Source organism: Bidens hawaiensis, unplaced genomic scaffold (assembly GCF_021521415.1).
Source record: "Bidens hawaiensis isolate Kalapana, Puna unplaced genomic scaffold, B.hawaiensis_p1.1 tig00009985_1, whole genome shotgun sequence".
In the NCBI taxonomy this organism is placed as follows: Eukaryota; Viridiplantae; Streptophyta; class Magnoliopsida; order Asterales; family Asteraceae; genus Bidens; species Bidens hawaiensis.
Genome location: NW_027491758.1, coordinates 555,554 through 569,908, shown reverse-complemented (window position 1 = coordinate 569,908; position 14,355 = coordinate 555,554). Strand labels below are relative to the sequence as shown.

At 38.8% G+C, this 14,355-nt stretch overlaps 1 pseudogene; it reads right to left on the bottom strand.

Moving 5' to 3' along the window:
• Nucleotides 1-1,334: 1,334 nt before the first annotated feature.
• LOC143534039 (mitogen-activated protein kinase kinase kinase 20 pseudogene) lies at nucleotides 1,335-2,436 on the bottom strand (annotated as a pseudogene).
• Nucleotides 2,437-14,355: the final 11,919 nt, after the last annotated feature.

The following is a 14,355-nucleotide window of genomic DNA, read 5'->3' as shown; positions in this document are numbered from 1 at the left end:
ACCCGACTCGAACCAGATGCATACGGTATGATTTTGAGAGACAATACCCTGACCCGAATCTGGTATTGTCAATACCTAGCTATACCCAAATCCGTTTGCAAACCCGGAATCGGGTATCTAAAAAACCCGATTTATGCACCTCTAGTTGCATGCTAAACAGTGTTACGATGGGGCTTTGAATAGGCCCAAATTTTGGCATCAAATAGTAAGATTATAAGCCCGCTTTTTGGCCTATTAACCGTTTAGTTTATTGGGCTGTAAAGTTTTATGGAATATAATAAGCCCGCTCTTTTGGGCACGCAAGGAATGAAGTCAACTTGCCAATAACACTTTTTATGTTGATTGGAAAACTTGTCTTCTTAAACTACTAAACTAATAAAAAAATGTCCGATGTCACTTGGAGAGTTGGAGGCATAAACCTAGGTAGGTGGGATAATAGGATGCCTCCTATCGGAGAAAAGGAAGAACGTCTACAATCTTTGACCAACTTGAGCGGACATAAGTTTATTTCACACGATATATGATATAATATAACATATAAAACTATTATTTGGGGTTGGTCCTAATTTAAAGGTCGTATAATATAATATGTTTAATGTTTGTTGATATTAAAATATCTTTAAACGTTTTTGTTTAGAAAACATAAATATAATTCTAATTCTAAAGCAAGGTGCTCTGAATATTATTAAATATTAAAATTAAACGTTTTTTTTTCTAATAGTAGTAGGATCCCCAATCCTGCAAAAGTCATCAAATTTGTGGCAAAAAGATCCTTGCTTTCATCCTCTGGTTTACTTCAACATGATACTTGCAAGTTACACCTCCACCTTTTTAAAGAATATTTATAATATAATTACTTATAAAATAATCGATCTTAATCAAAATCAAGATTCATTAGTCAAATGATTGGTTTTCTTATACCCGTTTGACGGTGACAAATTGCCATTATTGGCAAATGCTAAGCTCGAAACAAAACTCAAAACCACTGCATGCTCTTTTCAGTTTTATCTTTTTTATTTTGTTACGTCATGTATAATCTCTTCTCAATTTAATCTTTTAATTTTATATTACGTTATATACAGTATGATAAAGATCGTACATGATTACTTATACACAATTGGTAGTTCCAATGATGATGGATACCTTACAATTGAAGAAAAAGAATTGTAAAGTATAAATTTCTAAAGAACGAAAAAGATATATTGTTAAATAAGTCATATAATAACAAACTATCGTGTATGTACACATTCCCATTTACCTATCTATCTATCTATCTATCTATCTATCTATCTATCTATCTGTCTGAATATACAACTAAACATATTCTATCTATAATAACCAATTAAAAAAATCCGTGTCAAAATTGTAAATTAACACAACCCTCCCTCGGTGCTTTGAATCTGCTGGCATCTACCTTACGTTAACCCAACTGTTGGAAACCGACCAATTAGGTTTTTGCTCTGTCAGCAGCTGCCCTAACCTCGTCTCCGCCAGAATCTCCGGCAACCGGAATTCTCCTTCCGGCGACATCGAATTACACGACTGCTCCGATTCCCAATCAAGAAACCCAAATGGGTCCCTCGGTGATATTTGATCTTGATCCTCTGCTTCTTCATTAACAACACTTTTAATAAACGGGTGATCCAAAAGCATCTCAGCCGTCCATCTTTTCCTAGGATCTTTCAAAAAACATTTCCCCAGGAAATCTTTCCCGTCGTCAGATAATTTCCCGGGAATTTCAGGAATTGCGGCGCCGACACCGATTTTCATCAATAAACCTCCGACGTCGGAGCAGTTCCAGACCGGGTTTCCGGTGATCATCTCCGTCACCAGACACCCTAACGCCCATATATCCGACGGTGACTCCTGATCGCCGACGGTCACAGTCTCCGGCGACATATACATCGGAGTTCCCCTGATTTCGTACTTCAAATCATCATCTCCGTAGACTGTTTTCGCTCTTTTTGCCAACCCGAAATCGGCTATTTTAATCGATTCTTTCCCGCCATTATTAACTAACAGAATATTCTGAAGCTTGATATCACAGTGCACAAACCCATTCCTATGAATAAACTCAAGCCCGTTCAATATTGAATTTGTGTACCGCCGGACTTGATTTTCCGGTAACCGGACTTTTTCCGATAATGCTCCACCGGAGGCATACTCCAAGGCAACATTATATAACCTCTCACCGTTCTCTACCGTGACCGAATCACCGAGGCATCGAATAATATCGGGACAGTCTTTTAGCTCTTGTAATATTATTCGCTCGTGTTTTAATGACGCTGAGCGTGACACGCCACAAGATTTCACCGCTATGATGTTTGGGTAAGCCGAACACGAACCCGAACTCGGGATTACGGGTTTTGCTAAACTGACTGATGCAAAGCTTCCGTGACCGATTGTTTTACCTCTAACCCACTCCATAGGCATTGAAATTAATATTATGTGAAATTGTGAATTGTGGAATGATGATTGTTTGGGAGATGTGAGATTTGTGTATTTATGTAGGCGTGTGGAGATTGGAATGCAACTTGGATTTGGAATTATATAAAAAATGATATTTTAAGTCTAGACGAAAATATTGGGCGCACGTGATATTTAACGACTTTTATTTGGTAATTTGGCTGCGGGAATAGCGTACACCAGTTTAGAATGTGGTTGACATGGTTGGGGGTAGAACTGTTATTTAACGTTAACCGTCGTTGCGCCTACAAGTGATTGATAGAGATGTCTTAAAACTTGTGTGTGATTAATCAGTCACTAACCTATAGTATACCATGATCTTTGGCCTTTGTATATCATGAATAGCTACCTACTTAACCAACTATGGAGCTTTATTGTTGAAAAAAAAATACCAAATAATATGTTAGATATTTGATAAAAGATGCCAAAAAAATAACTCATATGTGATGGGTATTCGACAATCGACGCCCAACCTTATTCGGGAAATTTGTGAGTTGATTGGGGACTCTCTGATTTAGGGAACACGATGACCATTGGTCCTCGATTTTGTTTCAAACCAAAACTCACTAATATACGTACAACAAAGAAAGCATTTTATCAATCAACACAAAATGAAGATACTTTGTTTAGTTATACAAAATAATCTAGTATGAAATATAACAAGTATAAAATTACAATTTTATGCTTAATAAATTGTTAGCTTTAGCTGGGAAAATAGTCTCTTAAAACAGTAACGAGTCTCTCTTGAGAAAATAGTCTCTGTTTTTGTAATAAAACGAAGAAGTAGTTAGTTGGAATAAATAAAGAGTACTTCCCTCTAATACTTATTAAAGGTTTCATATTGGCTCGTAACTCTCAATTGCTCGCTTGAGTGTATGAGTGTTTTTCATCATCTCAAGAGTGGTTTTTCGTTTTAAATTCGCAAAAGAGAAACTGGAAAGTATATTTAATATTGTAAAAAAAATATTAAGTTATGTTATAATATGGATTTGAATGAATACTGGAACTCTCATTTCAATTCGTGATAAAATCAATTGTTAATAACCACTTAACATTAATTTATTACTGTTGTTGATTGTTGAGCGATAGTAACCGGCTAGTAGGAAAGTACTTATTAGTAACCGGGCAGTAATAACTTCCAACTATAGACTATAGAGTGACCACCAGCAGTAACTAAATGCACAGTAGTAACATGCATCAGCAACAACGTGCCACTTACTCACTTAGTAGTAACTCGGTTACCGATCCAACCGTTCCAATATTTGTTTGCCCACTATACGAGACAACTTTTTCTTATTTCCATGATCAAGTTTTATATCAAACACATTACTTTGGGTATCAATCTTTTATTCATCTTAACTCTGTTTTAACATATTTAAGTTGGAGCGTGAGATCTTATCAAAGACAATGAAAGTTTGTAAAAAATTAGTTGGTGCATAATTCAAGAATATAAATAGTTGTGTCCAAAGTTAATAAAAAGTGAACACATTTTCACAAGTTTTTCCAGCACATACATACATGCACACACACGTAATAAGATATCTTAAAAATTAAAATCTAAGAGCATTTATAATTCAATTAACACGTTATTTTGAAATCAAATGTGTATTGTTTCGGTCATACTATGAAGCTATGGGAAAGAGTGTTTGAGGGTAGACTTAGACGAGAAACTCAGGTTACGGTCAACCAATTAGGCTTCATGCCGGGGCGTTCCACCACAGAGGCAATACACCTTATAAGAAGATTAATGGAAAAGTATAGGGAGAAGAAGCGTGATCTACATATGGTATTTATTGACCTAGAAAAGGCCTACGACAGTGTGCCACGACAGGTGCTCTGGGAGTGCTTGGAGGGTAGAAGAGTGCCCAGGAAATACATAGAGATAATTATGGATATGTATACCAGGAGTGAAACAAGTGTCCGTGCGCCAGTGGGGGATACTGATTTCTTTCCTGTAGAGGTAGGTCTTCACCAGGGGTCAGCGTTGAGCCCGTTTCTTTTTGCAGTAGTCTTGGATGAGTTGTCAAAGTCGATTCAGGGGACTCTCCCGTGGTGCATGATGTTCGCAGACGATATTGTGTTACTTGATAAGAAAAAACAAGATCTAAACATGAGGCTTGAGGAGTGGCGAACAACCTTAGAGACAAAATGTTTAAAGATTAGCCGATCTAAGACGGAGTACCTCCACTGTGATTTTGGTGGGATAAACGACAATGAAGACGCACAGATCACAATTGAAGGGCAGGTGGTCCCGCAGGTAACGAAGTTCAAGTATTTAGGATCTTTTGTACAGAGCGATGGGGAATTAGACAGTGATGTGACCCACCGAGTTCAGGTAGGATGGTGTAGATGGAAAGCAGCCACAGGTATATTGTGCGACAAGAGTTTCCCGACTAAACTAAAGGGAAAATTCTATAGGGTGGCAGTTAGACCTGCAATGCTATATGGAACAGATTGTTGGGCCATCAAGAAGGCACAAGTGCGGAAGATGGAGGTAGCAGAAATGAGAATGCTACGTTGGATGTGTGGGCACACAAGGCTAGACCGAATAAGAAACATTGTGTTTCGCGAGAGATTAGGGGTGGCGAACATAGCAGACAAGATAAGAGAGTAGAGATTGAGATGGTTTGGACATGTAAAGAGAAGACAGACGACGAATCCTGTTAGATCCGTAGAAAACATTACTATAGAGGGGAGGAGGGGTAGAGGACGACCGAAATTGACTTGGGATGAGAGGATTAGGCAGGATTTGATAGACCTAAACCTCTCCGAGGACATGGTTGAGGATAGGAATTCGTGGAGAAGTAGAATTAAAGTTAAGGATTTTTAGAGAGAATTGAATTCATTAGGGCTTAGACTTAACTTATTTAGGTCACATACCATAATGGTATTTCCCTTACATATATTATTATTATTATTATTATTATTATTATTATTATTATTATTATTATTATAATTATTATTAGCTTTTATATAGCTGTTAAACTGTGATCTTATTATTAATATTATTTTAATTAGTAGTAGTTTTTATATAACTGTTAAACTTTGATTTCCTTTATTTTGCTTCATACACATGTACTTAGAGCCGAGGGTCTCTCTGGAAGCCACCTCTTTATTCCTTTGGATAGAGGTACGGTGTGCCTACATCCCACCCTCCCCAGACCCTACTTATAGCTTTGCTGTCGGTGGGATTTTACTGGGCATGATTGATTGATTGATTGATTGTTTCGGTCAAAAATTAACGAACTAACTTTTGATCAAATTAGTGCGTGAGGCGAGGTGCTTGATGGTAAAATGAATGAACACAGAGATATGATTACGAGGGAAAAACCCTTGATTATGATAATCTTCGTTTCGGTCAAGAGTTTACAACGTAATCTTTAGTCGAATCTCTTCGGTTAAAGATTATGAACTTAACTTTTGATCGAATTACGCTTGATTATTATGATCTCCGGCACAAAAAACCCACGGACGGTGAAAACTATCACCGTCGATATTATTAATAACAAAATCGATGATTACAAAGGTTTGAACTGATTAGTAAACGTGAGCTAAGTGATACAATGAGTACTAGCAGCTAAACAAGTGAAGTGTGTGTGTCCTATCGATACTATAAGCTCGAATTTATAATAAGAAGATTAAAACTGTTATTCCGATTATTCCGGAAACCCTAGACTAAGTCTTTAACAAGCCGTTACTGCCCACGTTGTTTGTTGACGAAGTTCAAGTAGCATTACGTTGCAATCCACGTTCTTATAAACATATTTAACACGTGCTCTTATCTGCAAAACAATAAGATAATATAGGACAATTGAATTAGTCAACATACCTTCCTTAGAATAACAGCTTAAGTAAACATCCTTAAGTTAGGCTCAATTCCGAGGATAAAAATCCGCACCCAATAATTGCCCCCAATTTTTACCGCGTGACAGCTGTAAAAATTTTGAATTTTAAAATCAATGTTATCTCTGCATTTTGAAATTACGTGTTGCGGGAATCGAGGAGACTTTACAACCGTTCCTCTAGGTTATAATTAAAGCATTCCCAATCTTCTACACCATAATCCTCTTCCACCGATTCATAATCAGGTTAGTTCTCCTCTCTTGTCTTCTTAATTTCTTGAAGTTTTTCTTCTGATCCACATAAAAAATGAGGAAAAGAACCCCTCGTGCGCCCAATCCTTTCTGTTTCGCAACCTCAGATGATTCATTGACCAAGCTCTCATTCCGGCGACTGACGAAGACCAGTGTCTTTTCAAGGATCTTGACATCAGGTTCTTGAAAAATTTTGGTTTGCTGCCTTCCGAAGCCATTATTAGACCTTACGACCCCAAAACCAAAGCCGACTTTTCTTCCAAAACCTGGGTGTGTTTCTTTTATTATCCCTTTTCGATCGGCCTTTCATATCCGTTTTCCCCGCTCATACAAGAGTTCTTTGACGTGACCGGATTCTCGTATTCACAAGTCATGTCGATGGTGTGGAGGGTTTTGGCAACAGTAGACCGTCTGAACAAAACCCGTGGACTATCCATAGGTGTGCCTGAGATTGCCACAACTTATAACCTCCGGACTCACGGATCCTTTCGCTATTGTCTTCAATCCAAGTCCAGCCGTCTTTACATGGTTCCCAAGGTGTCCGGTAGGGACCCTGATTGGAAAAAAACATTTATTTTTCGTTCGTCGGGATTCTATTCCTGATGGGATGAACTTGCCTACTAAATGGGTTCATAAGGGTAGGAAATCTGTAGGATAAAACTTCTCTTTGCAAATGATTCATCTTAACATGGTTTGTTTTTTTTTTGACAGTTGTGTTTGAGGATTTGATAAAGCTTAGAAAGGATACGAGGAAAAGCCTTAAGGCGTTGTTCAAGATTCCAGCAAAGGAAAGAGAGTTTTGGTTAGAGGAAGAAACAGGAGAAACGAGTGTGATCGCTGCAAAACCCGCTGAGAGCATGAATTATGGTAAGTGTTTTGGGGATATTAGGTTTTCTAGGGATTTTGGTATCTTGAAAATAACTCGATAAATCATTGTGTAGGGATGCCGAAGCCAAAGTCTTTTAGCTTAGTGGATTTGGATGATCTCATTGAGGATAGGACTGTGGTGAAGCAAGAACATTCCAAGACACTTTCTCCGTCGGTGAGAGTTCCAACAACTCGCCAGAAAAGTGCCGCACAGAAAAAGAGAAAAGCCACTACTTCGGCCGAGACCGAGCCCTTTGCTGACATGACCATTACTGATGCTGTGGAGAAGCTTCAAGCTCTTGCTAAATTTCTTGGAACAGTAAGTATTTTTTGCTTATCCTGAAAATAATAATATGCAGAAAAACTAATATTAATTTGGGAATAACAGAAAACCGAATGTTACCGTCAGATATCCCAAGATGCTGAATTATCCAAGAGAGAGGCTGAAGCCAAGCTCGCCGATCTTCTACAAGCTGTTGACACCAAGGACAAGCTGCTCAAAAAGAAGGACAAAGAGATTTCGGATCTCAAAACCTCATTTGAGTTGGAGAAGACCGAGTTCCTTGAGGAGACTAAGAAGTGTGCAGCCGCCAGCATGCCGGAGTTGATGATCAAGATGTCAGAGGAAGCGCAAGCGAAAGGTCATGTGATGGATTCTTGGAATTCTGTAGCTTGGAAGAAAAAGCTCAAGATTCTAACGGGGGAGAAGCTTGAAGAGGATGAGACGGCTGGAACTTCTGAGGTGATCAAAGATGCTGGAGCTGGTGAGGATATTCTAAACAATAACCAAAACCGTCTTTTACTTTCTGCATTTAGAACAATTATGATAGTTCGGGTGGATGGGATCCGTTTTGAGTGAAACCCGGACTATCTTTTCCTGCATCATAATATTAGTACAACTTGTTTATGACTTATATTGGCATCCTTTCACTTTTTCCATTCTTACAAAACACCCAAGTTTTATAAAAAATCTTTAAGTAATAGTTTAAGTTTTACCAATAAACCAATATCAAGTCATAAAATTTAAATAATATGAAAGATAAAATACTTGCAAATAGTAACTCATACCAGAACCGTGTATTAATTAACATGGAAATCGTCTAGACCTTCTTATCCTTGCAATAAGATCATTGTTTAGAATATCCCTCAAATCCTGAGGATTTAGCAATAGAATTGTAATATCAGCATTATCCTGAAAATATTTTTAGAGATTCTGGCGACAAGGTCTAAATAAACTGGTGACAAGGCCCTTTAGAAGAGATGTATATCTTTTAAACCTTAAGAATGAACTGGCGTCAAGGCCCTTTAGAAGAGATGTAAATCTCTCAAACCTTAAGAATGAACTTGCGTTAAGACCCTTTAGAAGAGATGTAAATCTCCTAAACCTTAGATTGTGGTACGTCTACCATAAACTTGTGATTCAAACCAATAGCCGAGGATAACGAGGTAACAAGTCACTATATTTTATGTGCTGGCCCCGCCTCTCGAACTAAGGCCGAATAAATCATGCGCTACAGGCGTCTTTAAGAAGAGATGAAGACCCCTTAAACCTCAAGATTCAAATCAATAGCCGAGGATAACGAGGTAACAACTATATTTCATGTGCTGGCCCCGCCTTTCAAACTAAGGTTGAATAAACGTGCGCTACGAGTGACCTTAAGGAAAGATGAAAATCCCTTAAACCTTAGAAGAGGTGAAAACCTCTCATACCTTAGGAATAAGTTGGCGACAGGGCCCTTAGAAACTTCATTTCATATGAGAATCCCTCATATCTACAAAACAGTCAACTCTAAGTGATGGGTGGGTGTTAGCCTTGCTAACACCCCTCTGATGCTTAAGTCAGTACTTTGTTTGAAGAATAATAATATTAAAAATGAATAAAAGTATAAGTTTGAGTACAAAACTTGACTGTTTAGTATAATAGTTATCCTCGGGATAGGAGTCTTACATGAAATATTTTTTTAGGTGTATAGCGTTCCAAGCCCTTGGTAGTAAGTCACCATCTAAAGTAGACAATTTGTTTGCCCCCTTTCCTGCTTCCGAATCAATCAGGTAAGGACCTTCCCACTTTGGTGTGAGCTTACCATCCGTAGGATTGGTAGTATTTTGAAAAGCTTTTCGGAGAACCAAATCCCCTTCTTGAAACCTTCGAACTCTGATATTCTTGTTGTAGGACTTTGCTATCTTCTGTTGATAAGAAGCCATTCTGATCTTTGCCAAATCCCGGAGTTCTTCTACCGCATCTAGATCTTCAAGTAGACTTCGAGTGTTATCTTCGGGATTTTGATGAGTGACTCTGGCCGTCGGGATAACCATCTCTGTGGGGATAACTGCTTCAGCTCCAAACACTAATGAGAAAGGAGTCTGACCAGTAGCATTCTTCGAAGTGGTTCTATCTGCCCAAAGAACAAAAGTTAGTTCCTCGGCCCACTTTCCTTTCTTAGACCCCAACTTTTTCTTCAGGTTATTAATGATGTTTTTGTTGCTTGATTCGGCCTGTCCATTAGCTTGAGGATGGAAAGGTGTTGATGTGATCATCTTGATTCCCCAACTGGCACAGAAGTTAGTTGTTCTCTTGCCAATGAATTACGAGCCATTGTCACATACTATCTCTATCGGAATCCCAAATCTGGTCAGGATATTGCACTTGATGAATGAGATAACTTCTTTTTCTCTGACTTGAACAAAGGCTTCCGCTTCAATCCACTTCGAGAAATAATATGTCATAGCCAACATAAAGACTTTTCCTCCTGGAGCTCTTGGTAATTTCCCCACGATATCCATTCCCCACTTCATGAAAGGCCAAGGGGATATAATAGGATATAATGGTTCTGTTGGCTGGTGCAAAATGTTGCTATGTCTCTGACATGCATCACATTTCTGAGAATAATTCATAGCATCCCTCTTCATCGTTGGCCAGAAATTCCCCTTCCTCAGGATTTTGGAGAATAGTGCTCTGCCCCCCAGTGTGATTCCCACAATCTCCATCATGGATATCTTGAAAAACTTCTTGAATTTCTGCCTTCTCCAAGCACCTAAGATATGGTCCTGCAAGAGATTTTCTGTATAATATATCATTTATTATAGTATATGGGATTACCTTTGTGCGAAAAGCTCTTGGGTTTTCATCATTGGGGATAACCCCATCCTGAATATATTCCTTGATTGGGATAATCCAAGAACTTTCATTATTCTCAGAATTCTTGGCTCCCATATCTTCGTCATCTTTTGATATTTCATTGACACCTTGTTCTTCTATTGTTGGGATCAGGATATGTACGATAGGGATCTTGACACCTTCTGGTATCCTGAAGGATGAAGCTAAATATTCTAGGGCATCTGCTTCAACATTCTCTTCCCTAGGTACCTGCGAAATACTAAACATTTCAAAACACTTTGCTAGTTTTTTAACTAGCTCTAGATATTTCATTATTCTTTCTCCTCTAACAGTGTAAGAACCATTAAAATGATTAGTTAATAATAATGAATCAACATGTACTTGAATAAACCTGATTTTCATGTCGATGGCTAGTTGTAATCCTGCTATCAAAGCTTCGTATTCTGCCTCATTATTTGTGGCTTGAAATCCGCAGGATATGGATTGTGGTATAATGTCCCCCTGTGGCGATTTCAGCTGAATTCCGAGACCTGTTCCTCTAACATTTGAAGCACCATCAGTGTATAGAGTCCACTTATCTTTGGTTTCTTCAAGTAGTTGGACTTCCAAGTCTGCCTTTTCTTTAAGTTCGCTGGTGAAATCAGCCACAAAGTCTGCTAATGCCTGGGATTTGATAGCAGTCCTAGGTTCATATGTTATATCATATGCACTTAGCTTTACTGCCCATTTTGCCATTCTACCCGACATTTCTGGTTTTCTCATAACAGACTTAATAGGATAATTAGTTTTAACACATATAGGGTGAGTTTCAAAATAATGTCTAAGTTTAGTAGATGCCATAATAAGTGCTAAAATTAATTTCTCAAGATAAGAGTACCTGGTCTCAGCATCCAAAAGGCTTTTACTTACATAATATATGGGATGTTGTTGACCTTCGAGATCCTTGGCCAAAACTGCACTTATAGCATTATTTGACACAACAAGATATAGAGATAGGGACTCACCTTCTTCGGGTTTTACCAGTAGAGGAGCAGAAGAAAGATAAGATTTTAAGGATGCCAAAGCCTCCTCATGCTTACTGGTCCACTTGAACCTTTTGTTTTTCCTCAGGATATCATAAAATTCTTTACATTTTTCTGAGGATTTGGATATGAATCTGTTGAGCGCCGCTATCCTGCCGGTTAGCCTTTGAACATCATTGACTGATTCTGGGGATTTCAAATTCAGGATAGCTTGTATCTGCTTCGGACTTGCCTCTATGCCCCTTTTGGTGACCATGTATCCCATGAATTTGCCAGTCTTCACCCCGAAATGGCATTTTGAAGGATTTAGCTTCATGTTGTATTTGTCGAGGATATCGAATGCGGTCTTGAGATCTTGGAGGTGATTTTCAGCCATCTTAGACTTTACCACCATATCATCAATATAGACCTCCATCGTGTCCCCTAGTTGCTCTTTGAACATCATGTTAACTAGCATCTGATAGGTTGCACCTGCATTTCTAAGTCCAAAGGGCATAGCAATATAACAATAAATAACTGTGGGAGTCATGAAGGCCGTATCTTCTTGATCTGATGGCTCCATCTGGATTTGCTTAAATCCTGAGGATACGTCCATAAATGTCAGCATCTCGTGGCCGGATGTAGCATTTACCATCGAATCGATGTGTGGTAGAGGGAATGGATCTTTAGGACAAGGTTTATTCAAGTCTGTGAAATCTACACAAACTCTCCATTTGCCATTCTTTTTCTGTAAAACCACCACATTTGCTAACCATCGGGGATATTGAAATTCCCTAATCATATTTGCCTTCAAGAGTCTTTCTACTTCCTCTTGAATGATTATGTTTCTTTCAGGTGCAAACTTTCTTCTCTTTTGATGGATTGGCCTGAAAGAGTTATCAATTCCAAGTCTATGTGTTATAATATTTTTAGAAATACCTGTCATATATTCATGTTTCCATGCGAATGTTGACAGCCTTGTCTTGAGGAAATCGAGTAGACTTGACTCAATATCCTCAGGAATACTCGTTCATGTCAGCACTTTGACTTCAGGATCCTCGGGATAAAGAGGTCTCCTTTAATTTGTTTTTCCCTGGCCTCCATTATGTCTCGTGCTGGCTTCTGTAATTGCTACGCCTGTTGGGGTTTGGCAGTACACTTCATGGAAGAGGTGTAGCAATTCTTCGCGTCTTGTTGGTCACTAATTATTTTGATAACTCCCCATGGACTTGGGAGTTTCATGCATTGGTGATAAGTGGAGGGTACTGCTTTCAAGTCATGTATCCAGGGCCCGCTTAATATAATATTGCAACAAGATAAACAGTCAATAACACAAAATTTTTGCATTTTATTTACCCCTTCGACATATATTGGGAGCTTAATCTCTCCAATAGTGTTCTTAGTTTCTCACCTGAACCCAACCAATACTGAGGAACTGGGGACGATCTCATCATCAGGAATATTCATTTTTTAGCACGTCTAGTTGAATAATGTTGACAGAGCTTCCGCCATCTATGAGGATCCTGGGAACATAATGGTTAGCCACATATAAAGTTATTACCACTATCATGATGAGGATCTTGAACATCGACTCTATCGCTTTCATCAAAGGATATAATCCTCTCTTGAGTGAGAATTGATGTCTTTGTTGGCCTGTCAGCCACTTCTAACTTTCTTTGGTCAACATTTCTCTTTGCAGCAAAATAAGAGGTTCCATAGATGTCAGATCCTCCGGATATGAACATGATTGTTCTTGCATCCGTTGGTGGAGGAGTCGGCTTTTCAGGAATTTTCTCGGGATCCTGTTATCTTCCCTTCTTCTTGCCAAGTAGCTCTTTCAAGTGGCCCTTGCTGAGAAGATAGCTGATCTCCCTTCTGAGTGCAATGCAATCATCAGTCAAGTGCCCAAAGTCTTCGTGGAAGGCACACCATTTTGATTTGTCTTTCCAGGATCCTGGTCTCTCCACTTTCCTTGGCCACCTAGCTTTCTCACCTAAATCTTGCATGGCACACATTAATCCACCAATATCAACAGAAAAACAATATTCAGAGATCTTTGGATATTCTTCATCATTTTCCTCATCTCCTGCATTAATCTTGGGGTTATCAGGCTTGTAGTAAGGCTTTGCTCGATATGATTTTCCCGGGGATTCGAATTTCCTGTTCGTCTGATCATACTTTGGGATATCGACCTTAGAGTTTTTCTTGTCGTCTTCTAGCCTGATAAACCTCAGAGCTCTGCTTCTTGCTTCGTCTAATGACCTGCATGGAGTCATAACGAGATCATCATAGAAAGAGGAGCCTTTTTCTAACCCCAACTTGAGAGCTTCCACTGCTGAAGCTGGGTTTAGGTTCGGAATTTCTAGCGACTCATTACTAAACCTGGTAATAAAATCTCTCAAGGATTCCCCAGAATCTGGGTAACCCTATAAAGATCACCTGTCATTTTCTCAAAAGTTCTACTGCAAGAAAATTGGTTATTAAACATGTTAACTAAATGAAAAAAAGAATTGATAGTGTTAGGAGGAATACTCAGTAGCCATTTCATGGCTGCTCCGGTTAAGGTAGACCCAAACCCTTTGCAAAGATATGCTTCTTTGATTTCCATAGGGATTGGATTGATCTCCATACGTTCTCTATATTGTGCGACGTGTTCCTCAGGATCCGTTGAGCCATCATACAGTTTCATATTTGGGGTTTGAAACCGTTTTGGGATCTATACGTCGCTAATTGAAGGCACGAACCGGGATATCCTGTGACTATAAGTGGGAACTTCAGCTATGGGACGGATTACACCGGGGACATTCGA